Genomic DNA, 16836 nt, shown 5'->3' on the forward strand with positions numbered 1-16836 from the left:
TGTCCCACAGTTCTTGGGACACAGAATAAAATTCTATATATTTTTTCAGTCCCTCTTCTCTTTGCTTTTTTTTTTTAACTTTTTTTTTTAACGTTTTATTTTTATTTTTGAGACAGAGAGAGACAGAGCATGAATGGGAGAGGGTCAGAGAGAGAGGGAGACACAGAATCCGAAACAGGCTCCAGGCTCCGAGCTGTCAGCACAGAGCCCGATGCGGGGCTCGAACTCACGGACCGTGAGATCATGAACTGAGCTGAAGTCGGATGCTCAACCGACTGAGCCACCCAGGCGCCCCTCTCTTTGCTTTTTAAAGCAAAAAGCAGTTAAAAAAAATTTTTTTTTAATGTTTATTTATTTTTGAGACAGAGCACAAGTGGGGGAGGGACATAGAGAGAGGGAGACACAGAATCTGAAACAGGCTCCAGGCTCTGAGCTGTCAGCACAAAGCCCGATGCAGGGCTCAAACCCACAAACCGTGAGATCACAACCTGAGCCAAAGTCGGGCACTTAACCGACTGAGCCACCCAGGTGCCCCTCTTTGCTTCTCAGTTTTGAAAGTTCCTATCAACATATCCTCAAGCTCAGAGATGCTTTCCTCAGTCATGTCCAGTTTACTGAGTCCATCAAAGGCACTCTACAGTTCTGTTACAGTGTTTTGTTTTATCTTTAGCATTGCTTTTTGGTTTTTAGAATTTTCATCTGTCTGTTTACATTACCCATCTGTTCTTCTATGTTGTATCCTTTTTCCATCAGAACCCTGTAATACTGTGATAGAATAAGAAGTATGTATTTCATCTTCATCTCTTCCTGGTAGACCTTCTAAAACTTGTAAATTCTAGAGTGATAGGGATAATAGCAGTGTCTTTTGTTATTCATAATAAGCCCCTTTCAACTATACAGGAATTTATGCAAATAAGTTGATACTTGGAGCACTGGAACTTTCAGCTCCACCCCCTGAACTCCAGGGATGGGAGGCAGGAAGGAAACTGAGTTAATCACCAATGGCCAATGACTTCGTCAGTCATGCCTACCTAATGGAAACTCCATAAAACCCTAAATGATGGGATTTGAAGAGCTTCCAGATCAGTAAATGCATCCACATGCTGGGAGTGTGGCCCACCCCAAACTCTATGGTGACAGAAGCTCCTGTGCTTGGAACTCTTCTGGACCTCACCCTATGTATTGCTTCATTTGGCTATTAATTTGTATCCTTTAAAATAAACCGGTAAATGTATGTAAAGTGTTTCCCTGAGTTCTATGAGCTGTTATAGCAAATTATCAAACTCAAGGAGAGGTTGTGGGAACTACTGATTTGTATCCAAGTCAGACGACCTGGGAGTGACTACTTCCAATTAGCATCTGAGATGGAGAACAGTCTTGTGGGACTGGGCCCTTAACCTATGAGGTCTGTGCTAACTCTGGATAGTTAGCGTCAGGCTCGAATTAAATTGCAGGGCACCCAGTTGGTGTCCACAGAGAATTGGAGAATTGCTCAGTGTGGAAAAACCACACATTCGGTGTCAGAAGTATTGTGAGTAGAGACATAATCTTCCTTTCATCCTTTAGCATATTAATCACAATTGTTTTAAATTCGTAGTCTGATGTGTCCAACGTCCCTGCCATAGCTGATTGTGATTTCAGATACTTGCCATATTTCTTCAAAGTGTGTTTCTTTTTCCTTTTGGTATGCCTTGTGACTTTGTCTTGATAGCTGGGCATGATGTACTAGGTAAAAGGAACCTCAGCATAGAGGGCATTAGTGGTGTGGTGCTAAAGGAAGAAAGCATTCTACCTACCATCTTGTGATTAGCTCTCAGTGTCTTTTTGTGAGCAGTGTCCCTGGGCTGTGAACTTCACGAGTACTTCTCAGTTCTCCCCCGACCCAAGGCTAGAGTGAGCTGGGGTTGCATGTTTGTTTTCTCCCAAGTCAGTCTCTGACAAAACTCAACAGGCTAGGCTCTGGTAAGTTTCTCTTGCGGTCAGTCCTTGCTAAGAAGAATGGAATGCTCTGGTTTATTTCAAAATGGTTTCTTTTCCCCTCTCCTTTGCTGAAAGCACTAGGGGATTTTTCTCTGACATTCGCTATGAGAATCTGTTAATGCTCCTAGAGCCCAAACTCACAACAGCATGCCTCCTTCCAGGGGTGCCTGGGTGGCTCAGTAGGTTGGGCGTCTGACTTGGGCTCATGTCAGGATCTCACGAGCCCCATATCAGGCTCTGTGCTGACAGCTCGGAAGCTGAAGCCTGCTTCAGATTTTGTGTCTCCCTCTCTCTCTGTCCCTCCCATGCTCACTCTTTCTCTCTCAAAAATAGATGAAAACATTTAAAAAAAAATTTTAAAGTATGCCTCCTTCCAGACTAGACCCCTTCCCCTGAGGTTTTAAGCCTCAGAGATGTCCACACCAAGCTTCCAGCTATTTGTGGGTTACAGTTCAGGTTTTCCTACCTTATTACTGGTTCCCGTGGAAGTTTTTGCTCATGGGTTTCAGCTCCAGTAAAAATTGTGATTCTCTGTATTTGCCCCCTCCAATATGGGGGGCAGCTCTTTGCCCTATGACTTCACTTCTCTGACAGATCAAAGAAGAAGAGTTGTTGATTATTCTGTTTGTTTACCTTGTTAGGATGGAGTGGTGACTTTCAATCTCCTTATATTCCAGACTGGAAACTGGGCTATGCACTTATTTTTGTCACCTAAGAATGGAATTTCTGGGTCATGAAACATTTGCACTTATGTTTATATTGATGGGGAGTTTTCCAAAGTGGTCATACCAGTATACCCTATCTTGAGCAGTGTGTAAGACTTCTAGTTGATCCACAATGTCACCAGCTCTTGGAATTGGCCTTGTTTTTATTTTAACCATTCCGATGTGTGTGCAGTGGTATTGTATTGTGAGAGATGACGATCACGATGCTGAGCACGTTTTTATTCCATGCTGTGTTTAGCTTCTATTTAAGTCCCTTCACTTTGGATTTATTTACCTAAACTTCTTCTTGCTTTCTGAAGGTATTTGACTTATATTTCCCCTTCACTTCATGCTTACTGCTATGTGCTGGCTCTGCACAGTAAATTCTCCTTCAGCTTCCAGGGTATTTCAGCCTGCCTTCTGCTCCAACTACCTGGAAGGGTAGTTAAGAAAGAAGTAAATGCCAACACTCTCTTCCTCCAATAACCTTCACCCTACAACTTCCCACCAAAGTTCCCTGGATTCTTCTGTGAACAGACCCCTGGGAGACCAGCAAGTTTCTTTGACATATTTAATTATGCCCAAGTTGCACAGTGAGTATGGTCCCATCTCAAGCTGGGGTTCTGCTACCCTTAAGTAAGTCAGAGACACAATTAAAGAGTTTTGAAATTTGATTCTGTGGACTTTTATTGAACAGAAAGTACCAGAGATAGAATTAACTCCTCTTGGACATGGCTAAGTGTTTCCCCAAAAAGCCACTTGGATTTTGCAGTTCACAAAGACCCTCAAACGCAAAGTTTAACTGTTGAAGTGACTGCCATCAACTTCTGCTATTGTAACTGGTTATTGTGATGCCACAGGCTTGATGAAGTCCTTTTGCTAATAGAGATTGTCTTGTACCTTTGTACTAATAAAAATATATTTTTGCCTGGGGATGATTTTAGTTTGGAGAAGGTAGTAAAAGTCAATTATAGAGAGAATTGGCTTAATTTGGAATGAAGTTGTTTCCAGTTGCAGTACTCATGCATACTACTGGTCACTATATTGAACTGAGATCCCCATTCTTTGGGCAAACTAAAAGTGATACATTTTCCACAGTGAATTATGAAAAACTATAAACCTTACCAAGAATACACAGAGTATATAAAAATAGCTGAAGGGAACAGAGAATATCATGAGTTTTAATATTAAGTAAGCAAAATCTTTTTTTTTAAGCTTTATTCATTATTTGAAGACTGTTTTCAGTAGTAAGTTGCTCAATTTTTCTCTGTGTAGCATTGAACTAGCTCCAAAATAAAAATTAAAGACTTGGTCTCAAACCCATAATAGTGAATCTTCTGTATTTTAGTAGCCTGGAACAAACTCCACAACATCAATCATTATGCATCTTTGAAATATAGAAAATTATTGTTATGAAAGTTGAAATGAAATTTTAAGGGTTTCAGTGGGTTTTTTTTTAAACATGTGAATTGTAGCATTCATTCCCCAAAGTGAATTCTAAAATAATAAAATGCACCCGGGGATATTGTAAAAATGTAGATTCTGATTCATTAGAACCTGGGAGGGGCCCCAGATTCCGCATGTCCACAAACTCTCAAGAAATGCCATATTGCTGGTCCACAGATCACACTTACAGTAGAAAGGGTAGGTGACCCCTAATGAGCCCTCATTATTTATGAAAGCACAGTGGGGAAGGTAATGTGTTGCAACAGGAAGAGCAATGACCCAGTATCAAATGACATTAGTTCAAGTTTAAGTTCTGCTACTTGCTTGCCGTGCATCCTGGAATAAAATCATGCACTGATAGTGAACTTCTGTTTTCTCATCTACTATGTGTGTGCAATTTCTGCCCCTACCCAGCTCAAAATAGGGAGTGGTTCTTCCAACTTGAAGTTTACATTCTAAGTAAACGTGTAAGGCAGAAATGTATATATGCATATACTGTGTGTGTGTGTGTGTGTGTGTGTGTGTGTGTGTGTATGATCTGTATGTATATATGTGGAAGGACATTTAAATCTCCCACTGTGTATATTATTTCAATAAATCCAACACAAGTACATAGAAGCTTTGTGTACTCATCTAGACGATCGTCTCTTCCTGGACAATTGGCATCATGGTTTGTTGTGACATCTTTTAGTTCCAGTGAGGTTCACATTACCTTCTATCACCGGGAAAGGGTGGAGATTACAGTAATAGTACAAATCCCCTAGGGATTGCCCTCTGATCCCCAAAGACACAAGAGTAATTTCAAGTTAACTTTCAAATACATCTGTATAAACGGTTGTTTCCTTTTTCAGAAAGAATAATCCACAACATTCACTTATAAACAGAAACTTAAATTGCAACAGATGTTTCCCTTTTTGAAAAGGTTCTTGAATTCATTGACAGACCTTTGGCTAAACTGATGAATTAATTTGTCCAGGCCAGAATTCATAAATCCTCTAATAATTCTTCCCTTTACACATGTTGACTTGATTTTTGAGAACTACAGCATGTGGTTTCAAAGTTTGAACCTTTACTACTTTAATCAGCTAACATTTATTGTGGGGCTGGATGATGACTGATCACCGAAAGATAGTTAACTCAGACATAAAGTCCAATTTGTCAATTAAACAAGCCTGGATATCTAAATAATAAGCGGAAATCAATCGGTGTCACTGAATTTTGAAATGTTTGGCCATTTTTATATAACTCTTTTTCTTCCAACTATATTGAAGATAAATTTCTAGGTATTACTACAAAGCTTGGAAACGTATATCATTGCTACATTTAGATGTGGCTGGTTTAGCCTAGCTGTATACAAGCCAGCTATTAACTATACAAAAAAATTTTTAAACTGTAAATAAATTTATTTATAATTCATCAGTTTCTTTTTTTTCATTAATGCATGAAAGCTAAGTAGCAATTTAGCAGGGTTCAAGCCAGGCTTCAATAAAACATTTAGCAAAGCTTTAAAAATTTTAGTCTTGTTAACTCCCTACACTAGAACTAGAGGTAAACGTTGCTTACCATAAACAAGTTTAAGATCATGTTGGGTAAAAATCTTTTTAAGATTATCCGTTAGAAAACTTCATTTCTACAACCAAGTTAACCAGTTATCATGGGTCTTTCCTTGTGGTTAATTCTAACAGGTCAATGGGGAAAATGCACTGGATCACTTACTAGTTATAACAAATATGGATTTAAATTGGTAACACTTTCCTTTTTGATATGAATCAAATGTCTTGGAATCCCATTAGATAATTGTAGTGAGACTAGTCATAATTTCAAGATTAAATGTCTTCTGTGCATTGGGAAGTCCAGATTATGACTGTCCCATTCTTATGTTGGTTAAGTATAAGATAAAGGATAAAACCCACTTAGAATAGTGGTTCTTAAATTTGGGTATACATTAGAGCCACCTGGAGGTCTAGTTAAAACACAGATTGTTTACCAGGGTGCCAAGATCATTAATGGGAAAAGGGCAATCTTTTCAATAAATGATACTGGCAAAATAGAACATCCACATACAAAAGAATGAAGCTGAATCCTTGTACCACATACAAAATTTAACTCAAAATGGATCAAGGACCTAAGAGCTAAAACTAAAACAAATTCAGTCTATACATACAATGGAATATTATTCTGCTGTAAAAAACAAACAAACAAACAAACAGTGAAACTCAGATAGATGCTACAACATATATGAGCCTTGGAAACATTATGCTAAGTGAAATGGTCCAGATACAGAAAGAAAAGTGTTGTATGATTGCATTTATATGAGGTATATAGAAAAGGCAAATTTATAGAGATAGAAAAGTAGAAGTAAACAGAGAGACTCAGGAGTGGGGTGGGAGGAATGTGGAGTTATTATGTTTAGGATGATGTTATGTTTAGAGCTTATGTTTAGGATGATCAAAAAGTTCTGGAAATGGATAGTGGTGATGGCTGTACTACAACAGCTGTGCATTTAATGCTACTGAACTGTATACTATACAAATGGTTAAAGGGTATATTTATATTATGTTTATTTTGTAACAATAAAAAAGATAAAACTCATGGACTCCTAGGCTCTGTCCCCAGAGTATGTAACTAGGTCTGGGTTAGAGCCGGAGAACTTACATTTCCTTTTTTTTCTTTTCTTTTTTAATGTTCTATTTATTTTAGAGAGAGAGAGAGAGAGAGAGAGAGAGAAACAGAGTATGAGCAGGGGAGGGGCAGAGGGAGAGGGAGACACAGAATCTAATGCAGGCTGCAGGCTCCAGGCTCTGAGTTGTCAGCACAGAGCCTGACACGGTGCTCAAACTCACAAACCACAAGATCATGACCTGAGCCAAAGTCAGACGCTTAACCTACTGAGCCACCCAGGCACCCCCATGAGAACTTACATTTCTAATAAATTCCCTGGTGATGCTTATGCTACTGGCTTAGAAACCACACTTAAAGAAACCTTTCCTTTAAAGACTAGTTCTTCCCACCCAATAAGAGAAGGCATTCGAAAAAGGATTTAAAAATATATGTACTCCAAATTGTGGACCAATTCTGGTTGAAAGTGGTAGATACGGTGTTCAGAAGGATTTTTTTTAATGTTTTTTTTTATTTTTGAGAGAGACAGAGACAGAATGTGAGTGGGTTAGGGGCAGAGAGAGAGGGAGACACAGAATCCAAAGTAGGCTCCAGGATCTAAGCTGTCAGCACAGAGCCCGATGTGGGGCTCTAACTCACGAGCTGTGAGATCATGACCTGAACCGAAGTCGGTCACTCAACCCACTGAGCCATCCAGGTGTCCCCAGATGGATTCTTGAACCATGTCCAGGCTCAGTGGGAAAGAGCTTTAGGACAGAGTAGCAGTGCACATGATATACAGGAGGAGTGGTGGACAGAACAAATGCCACATATTTATTATCCACAAGGTTGGTTGGTTTTGATCTTGTTCTTATTGTATCCATTTTATAATACAGAGTCATTCTTGCACTTGAATTTAATTCATATCACAGAACTATAGCTCTTTGGTGCTGGCTTCAGCCAAAGTTAAGTCGATGCTGCCCAGCCAGGTCAGGGTGTAGGTTTGTCTTGTGTAGGGGTTGGGGAAGATGGTGAGGTGGGGGAATGGAGGAGGAGAGAAGAGAATCGGACTAAAGACAGTGAAAGCTGATAGGATCAAGTTGGAGAAAAGAGTAGCAAGTAGAAAAGCATGTGCAAAGATTTCTTGTGAATTCTCAAGCACTCAATTAAAAGCAGGCCAAAGCTTGAGAACTGGGTTGAAGGCTAAAGACTGTGTGTGGGAGGCAGAGGTGGGTTAAGGGTATGCAATGCATTTTTCAGGGACAGGCCCCAATACTGGCTCAGAATCTCTTAGGCATGGCTTTTTTAAGGCAAGTTGTACCCAAAGCCTGGTTTTACATCTGGAATTCAAGAACTCTCCGTGTTTTGAATATGGCCTAGAGAACACATGTGGTCCACAGGCTGCATTTTTGCCACCCACAACTTTGGGCCACATTTGTAGGAGCCAGCAAAAGAATCAGTCTGCTGAGTCAGGATAAAATCTCACACTTTAGAAAATATTATCCAAATAGGCATTCATACATGTTGCCATATTAAGCACTCAAGTGGCCCCGTTAATAATAAACTCTTTAGACACAGAAGCACTTACATCACAAATTATGTTATGAATTATAAATAGATGGTAAAACAGCTGAGAATGTGAAGCCAGGAGTTATAAGTTCTGTTGCTAGCTCAAGCATAGGCCTAAAAAAAAGGCACGCACCTCTCAGTTCAGTTTAAGAATTTTCCTTGAGTATTTTTTTTTTACAAGGCACTTAGGCAAATGGTATATAAATGAGACCAAGTGTCTGTCTTGAAAGTGCTTAAAATCTAGGAAGGGAGTAAAATAAATACACAAATTAATACGTGCAAGACATGGAAATAAAATGTTATGAGAGAGGCACAAGCAAAACACTGACTAAAGTTCAACAAAGGAACAAACAAAAACAGTACATTATTAACTTCTCTGTATCCATTAGATTCTCTTAGCATGTCTGGTTCCCAGGACAGAGTAAGCATTTGATAGATGGTTTTTTGAATGACCTAAATGATCATGTCTCTTCCAGTCCTAAACAGTCTGCTAGTGGCCCGGTTGGCAATTTATTCACTCTTAATTTGCATTATTAGACCCAGTATCTATTTCTGTGCCACCAAGTCACACGTAGGTCAGTGCATTAATAACCGTGAACTGGTTTATAGTCCTGTGCTCCTCAGGTGGAAGATAAGCAACTTTTGTACAATCTATTAAATAGAATATAATTCAAAGAGGGATTTAAATAAAAGAAGATATTGATAGACCCATAAATACAAATATAGGAAAGAGAAGTTAAGAATTGCATGTAGGGTCAGTAGAGTTGAAGGAAATGATTATGTACGGTTTACCTCCAAAACTCACGTCTATTTCTACCAGAGGAGCTTGGAACAATTCTTACAACTGTGAAATACTAAGAGCCATGTATGAATCAGTCATGCAAGTTCCTCTTAGCATCCGATTCATATCACATATCATATTTGGCACACTGACCCATTTTTGCAGGAGGCCAAGCTGGAATGTGCCTGATAGTTGAAATCCTTTCATTTTGCAGACTGGAGATTCCTGCAGATGAGGTTTCATGTGCTTGGCAATATGGAGACCATGTTGCAAAGGAAAAGCAAAAGGAGTTTGGTTGCTTGGAATTTCTTGGCTGTGGAAAACATCTTTTAAAGAGAAGTGACTTCAAGGCAGTGTTCTCAAAAGTTATGAAGTTCTAAATGTGTTTTAGCAACTTTTTTTTTAAAGGCAAAGCTCAAAACTGATTAATTTATTTCTGTTCCACTGAAGAGTACAATCAATATGTTATGGTTCTTAATCTTACTAGGCAAAATTAATCTTTCTAATTACATAAGCAAACATGAATCCAGAGCTAGTAAAACTGCAACCACAAAGGATAACAAATGGAGAGAATCAAGCCTTTTGGCAGAATATTATGATACAGTGTTGCAGTACAAGAATTTTATTATCTGCTCCACAGTTTTTATGATAACAAAATTACAATTCCTTTCAATTTTTTGTCTATTTAATGCATTACTATTTGACAAATAATTCAAAGTCTAAGTCACTAACATAACAATATCACATCTTACCATATAAATTTTTAGGTAAATAAGGCATCCCTTCGGCCACTGACCAAGCATCTACACCTAAGGAAATTACCTGGCTTTTCCAAACTTTATTTTCTGTTTTTATGTTCCCCAAGAAGCAGACCCTGAAACAAAGATCTGAGTGCAAGCAGTTCTTTAGGAGGGGGGAAAGAAGGGGTGGGGCAGTTCCTACTGGCTGGTGAGAGCTGACTGTACACATTTCTTCTCAGGTCCATGTTCAGTGATGTCACACTGAGAGCTTGAAATAGGCCACGGCAGGAGCGTTTACACCATGGAAAGCAGCAAGTGCTAAACATCAAGGCTGTTTTTGTTTTTGTTTTTGTTTTTTGTTTCCTTTATGCTTTGAGCACCATTAGTACAGGATACACAGTAACAGAGTGGAGCCGTAAGACAGGAAAGAGACACACTATTAAGGACACATTAATAAGCCTGTTGTCCGTGGACTTAAGCTGCAGTTTAATTCTGCGGAGAAACTGTGGGCAGTGATAGAAGACACACTGCAAAATTGTAGCACTGCTGAAGGTAGAATGAGCTGGGGCATTTATATACCCACTCAGTCATTGGAAAGGTGTCTGGGCATGGGTGGTCGATTCCCCCTGACATATCTGCCTCTAGTGAGTGGGGAAAAGAGGCCTTGCCTATCCTCACCCAAGAGACACAGGTCCCAGAAGCTGGAAAGTGGCCCAGCGGCCACTGAAACAATAGGACCCAGGAATATGGGTGGGGCCCCAACAGCATCTGCTATAGTTTCTTTATAAAATAAAAATAAAAGCATCTACCATCTCATTTCACTTTTTAAAAAAAACATTTTAAACCTTTATTTATTCTTGAGAAAGATAGAGACAAAGTACAAGCAGGGGAGGGGCAGAGAGAGAGGGAGACACAGAATCTGAAGGAGTTCCAAGCTCTGAGCTGTCAGCACAGAGCTCGATGTGGGGCTTGAACCCGCAAACCATGAGATCATGACCCGAGGCAAAGTCAGATGCTTAACCAACTGAACCACCCAGGTGCCCCTTTTTCACTTTAAATTAATGGAAATATTCTAATGTAAATATATATATGCTTACATATGGGTATTTATTTATTAATTATATATTTTTTTCTAATTTTTTAGTTGATGCACAATGTTACATTAGTTTTTTATAGAAATAGTTGGCATTCCTAAGAGAAAGGCAGGATGTTCACTCATTGTATTACTGTTATCATCATAAACATGATAATGAATAATAGCAACCCATCAATTTAGAGAGCCAGAGAAATGAAAGAAAAAAAACAATTCCTTAATGGAAGGACTAGTTTACTTTTTTATAAGTAGAATGTCACCACTGGAGACCAACAGTTTGTGAAGGTGACATTGACAGGTAGGCACGTTAGGGGCACAGACAAGACCTCTACTTAAAATTACCTCCTCTGGACTATTTTGACCCCCAAAATCTCCCCCATTGGTTCTCTGTCTGGGTTTGGAGCCTGACAGGCCCTGATGATGATTAAGTAGGATATTTAAAAATAATACATGAACCCACAAACTTCACTGATATTAGTGCCCTGATGATTTGTCAGGATACTGGATGCTAAGGAATCAGACTGTAAAAGGAAGTTTTATAGGAGAAGAAGGTTGGGAAAGTTCAGAGCCTGGAATTCTGGGTGAGGACAAGGCAAATGCAGAATGCAGAGGTCAGAAGAATGCCATTCTGGTCCCAGCTTTTTCCAGAGCTGTCCCTGCATCCCCTTGGCCCTCCCAATAATTGCCTACCACTGTCGCAGGCTGGTCTTAACATATTGGATAAAGTAGTTGGGTGGCAACAGACACTAAATTATCTCCCTTACTCTTTTTCTGATGCCTGAAGTTCTGTCAAAATTTCTTTCTTGGACTTAAAAGAGAATTCTCTGAAACTGTAAGTAACTAAGTCTTAACAATACATTAATAGTTTGCTCCCAGGTGTGTGGGTGAGGGGAGAAGGCAGAGAGGAGAGGAGAGGAGAGGACCAAGAGGTAGGAGAGCACAAGAGTGCAGGATCCCTGCAAAGTCCGTAGGGTTTGAAGAAGATACTCAGAGAGGATAGAAGGAAGGACACTAGGAAGAGAAGAAACAGACATGTTCCAAAATGACTCAAGCCAATCTGGCCATGTACCACTCATAGGTTCCCTTTGGTCCTAGGTGAGAGCTGCTGAGGATGAAGTTTTCCATGGTAAGGGTTAGTGGCATCCCTCCAAACTCACTGTCAGGTTATAACAAAAGCAATTCTCAGCGAATTCTGCTACCTTACAAACATTTATCAAACACACATTCGCAGGCAAGAAGGTCCCAAACATTTCTTACCACCTGTTTCATTGGCCCCACAAGGTCCCAGCCTCCTACCCTTCTAGGTGCTCTGACCACTACGTTTCATGAAAGGCTCATCTGAGAAAAATGCGACAATATTCCACAGGCAGGATTCTATTCATCTTATTAGTTCTCTCATCAGAACATAAACCAAAGACTGGACATAGGACTGTTTAGGGATTAAGGACCATTTAGGGATCAAGCATGAACATTATGGCAAAAGGCACAGGCTATAGACTCATTAGATTCTTACATCCCTTACATTTGGGGGGTGGGGGGGGGAGAATGTTTAAATTAAAAACAAACTTTTGATTAATCTTTAAAAATTCAACATTTAGAGCTCATGTATAGCGTTTGTCATGACAGTCAACAGGCCATTATTTTAATCAATAAAAACTCATTTTCAACATTCACTAGCTAATTAGAAAAGCCCCATGTGTGGTCAAGGAATGGCCTCTGAGTGTGTCCTCTCTGTTAGGATGCAAGCTCACCATCTTAGATGGGGATTCCTGGTTAGAGCAACTCATAGTGCTGGACTCAAGGCCAAGTATTTTGTGGCTAAGTGCAGACATTCTAATCATCAGCTTTCGGAGTGGAGAGGGGAGTGGGGGCGCACCAAAGACAAAATCCACGAACTTAACAATTTTGAGTAAAACTAACCTACCAATTGGAGTTTCCCATCCAAGTATTTTTCTGTTTAACTCTATTAAAAACATCCTATCAATTTGATTTCTCAGGCTTTGTGTTTTTGAACAAATAAAACTGTTGGCTCTTCTCCAACAAAGAAAAATGTATACTCTTTTCTAATCACTCCTGGAGACGTGCACTTTTCTCACTTCACTCCTTCAGTTAAGCCTAAAAGATGAAAATTTGAAATCCTAACAGACTTTAAAGAATATACTTTAATCTTATCCACTGCCTGGAGTGCAACTGCAGGTTACCTAGCTGATTTTTATAAAGTTATCTTTCAATAACAATTTGGGACGAATGACTACTTTTCATTGTTGTGTCTTCTTGGAGTTAAGACATCAAAACTGCAGAGATATTATGCTCACATCAGGTCGGAGGCATTCTGGGCAAGTAATCTAAATCTTACTAATCTGGGCAATGGTTCTGCTAATCTACCAACAAATAATCTAAACTGAAAAACTAAGTGAAGAGTCAGGAAAGGAGGAGTCAGAGAAGAAAACACTTGTCCAAATCCATGTGCAATCACAAGTAATACTGTTTATTGGCAGAAAAGTACAAGGGAACTTCTACTGTCATTTCCCATGAAGAGAACAGATGTAGGGATTATTTATAATTAACCCATGAACTAGGCAGCAAGATCGTTAATTCCTACTTAACATATCCATGAACATTCAGGTTCGGAAGGGTAACTAATCATGTGTCGAATAACTACAAGGGTTAATGAAACTGAAACAAAGTGAAGGTGTCCTGAAGTTCATAAAACTTACTTGGTGGAGCCAAGAATTCATGAGCCTTGACTTGGCTCTTTTGTTGGAGCAGCTTCCTCACTAGCCATGGTAATGGGCAGTCTAATAGACAAGCTGTGACTACGCCATGCCTGGCAGCCCTGGCCTTGATTTAGTAGACACTTCTGGAACAAATAGTCTGGCTAAGTAAGAAAGCTTCGTAACTAGAATTCTCAAAAGCAAACAAGTCCACTTAATTTTGAAAGTAAATTCATCTTTTAAAATATAGAAGTAAATCAAATCTCAGTGGAAGACAGCCACCCAGGCTACGAGTGAGTGAGGATGTAGGGCCATGATGCTGCATGATGGGGATCTGGTGTGAGATTCAGGGTTTCATAGTTACAGTCTGGTAACTTTCAGTTCTACCTATCCTCAGTACAATACAAATGGTTATTAGTAATCATTTGGAAAATGGCATTCAATGAAGATCTTTATGCCTTCAGAACTGTTTAAATCCTGCTATGGATTTGAATCTTCCATAACTATTTATTTCAATGAAGCAACAGGTATCACTTGTTCAAGGTGGACTCGCAGGTACCCCATCTGATTTTCAGAAGAGTCACTCTCCACCTTGCTCAATCACATGGCTGACTCAGCATGTCCACATCCCCAGGCTGGAGGTGTCTTCATCTGATGTTTTGCAGGGGGGTCAAGCAGCCTTTTTTTTTTTTTAGTGGCAATGAGTTTCCGTAGATCTTTTCCATACTCAGCTTTTTCTTATTGAGAAAGTGCTTGAAATGTCTCTCAGTATTTACTAATCTGACATGGTAGGCTAAGCTGTATGATCTCAGAAGATTCCAGAACACAAATATTCTGTCAAAGACTGTGTGGTTAAACCCTAGTAGAAGCATGTATATCAGAAAAATAAAAATCAGATTCCATTCTTAAGTGGTATAAAATTAAGATACTGTCCTAGCTCTCCTTCCTGTTAAACTTAAATCTGTATACTAATACAACATGCCAATGCCATGGTTTTTAATTATATAATCCAGTAGGTATGATGAGAAACAATGACTGTTGGTTAAGTGTTATTGGGAAAAATGCCAAAGAGGTTACTGCCTGTGTTCTCTTCCAGGATTTTTTATGTTGCAGGTCTCACACTTAGATCTTTAATCCATTTTGAATTTATTTTTGTGGATGGTGTAAGAAAGTGGCCCAGTTTTCCTAACACCATTAATTGAAGAAATTATCCTTTCCCCATTGTAGATTCTTGGCTCCCTTGTTGTAAATCAGTAGGGCATATACACCTGGGTTTATTTCTGGGCTCTCTATTCTGTTCCATTGATCTATGTGCCTGTTTTTATGCCAATACCATACTGTTTTGATTACTATAACTTTGTAATGCGGTATGAAATCAGGGAGCATGATGCCTCCAGCTTTGTTATTCTTTCTCAAAATTGCTTGGGCCATATGGGATCTTTTGAGGTTCTATACACATTTTAGGATTGTTTCTTTTATTTCTGTGGAAAATGCCACTGGAATTTGGGTAGGGATTGCATTGAATCTGGAGATTGCTTTGGGTAGTATGAACATTTTAACAATATTAATTCTTCCAATCCATGGGTGCAGAATATCTTTTCACTTATTTATGACGTTTTCAATTTCTTTCATCAATGTCTCTAAGTTTTCAGTATATAGATCTTTAACTTCCTTGGTTAAATTTATTCCTAGGTATTCCATCTTTCTACCTCTTGTCTCTCATTGTTCGAAGTTTGCCAGGCAGCTTCTTTTTGGTGCTGGAGAGACCAAAGGTGAGAATGCATGGGGCTTTCTATCTAGCAAGAGTGAGGAGCAGAGGGGGTCAAGTGAAGCTAGGGAAGCTGGGGTCAGTGACAGTGATGATCCCAAGTGTAGAATTTAGCGTCTGTCTTCACAATTTTCCTCTGATCAGTTCCCCTGGGCTCAGGCCTGAGTAATAATAATCAGGTGCTTCACCAGAAGACAGTATGAAAACAAGAAGCTGTACCACTAAAGCCGTTATAAGCGTCAGCAGCTTTGGCCCCAGTGGCACCACAACATCAAGAGATAGTTACAGGTGCCATGGCAGAGATGCCTGGTTTCTGGCTTCTGTGGCCACTGAAGATAGTAACAGCAGTTTTAGCAGTAGTAACAGAGAGCTGCCTGGGTATTGACCACGCTAACTTTGACAAGAGACGTGAATGAGCCACCCCACTGTGGAAGGTCTGGGTGTCAGTGGCAGTGGCTGTGGCTGTTTCGGTGACATTAACTGTGGCTCTGACATGGACAGCAGGAGGAGACCTAGCTGCCGGGAGTCTGAGTGAGAGAGGGGTGAGTCTGAGTGGTGATGCCAGTGGCTCCAGTATACAGACCATCCTGCCAGGGTGACTGACTGGTATAATCACCATATTTTACCCTTAAGTGGGGCGGTTCTACCTGGCGTAAGAAAGATTTTGCTTCTTGCTATCAAGGAATGGATCTATTAGGGTGAATCAGAAAGAGGTCTCTTCATCTCAGCAACCCAGAAACCTTCTTCTCATCAGAAATTAGCTTTTGAACTGTACAAAAGTCACGTTTTCAGCATCAACCAGAAGAAATATGAACTTAAACTTTAACATGCCAGGGGTGCCTGGGTGGCTCGGTAGGTGAAGCGTCCAACTTTGGCTCGGGTCATGATCTCATAGCTTATGAGTTCGAGCCCTGCGTTGGGCTCTGTGCTGACAGGTCAGAGCCTGAAGCCTGCATCAGAATCTGTGTCTCCCTCTCCCTGTACCCTTCCCCCACTTGCACTCTGTCTCTTTCTCTCTCTCAAAGATAAATAAACATTAAAACATTTTTTAAAAAACTTTAACATGCCAAATCCCTGTTCCTCTTCTTGGATCCTCTTGTACTGCAGCTTCTGGGTGGCTTGGCCTTATCTTAGTATTCACCTTATTGGTCAAAGACATTGAAGAATCATACAGTTTCATTACATTTTTTGGGTAATTCTCAGCTCCTTGAAAGGGGTAGAGACCACACTTCCGTGGAGAAGCGATTTTTTAAAAGGAATTTCATAGTCAAGAAGGAGAGGAACACTTGGAGTAACTGACTGAATTTATTCAAAGTCACATCCAAGAAGGACAAGCACCACTCAGGGGAGGAAGCAGACTATTCTGTAACATTTCATCTACTCATTGCAGATCTGGATCAAGAGGTGGGACATCTGGGCAGAGGTACAAGTGCAAACTGCCAA

This window comes from Prionailurus viverrinus, chromosome D4, assembly GCF_022837055.1.
Source record: "Prionailurus viverrinus isolate Anna chromosome D4, UM_Priviv_1.0, whole genome shotgun sequence".
Lineage (NCBI taxonomy): Eukaryota > Metazoa > Chordata > Mammalia > Carnivora > Felidae > Prionailurus > Prionailurus viverrinus.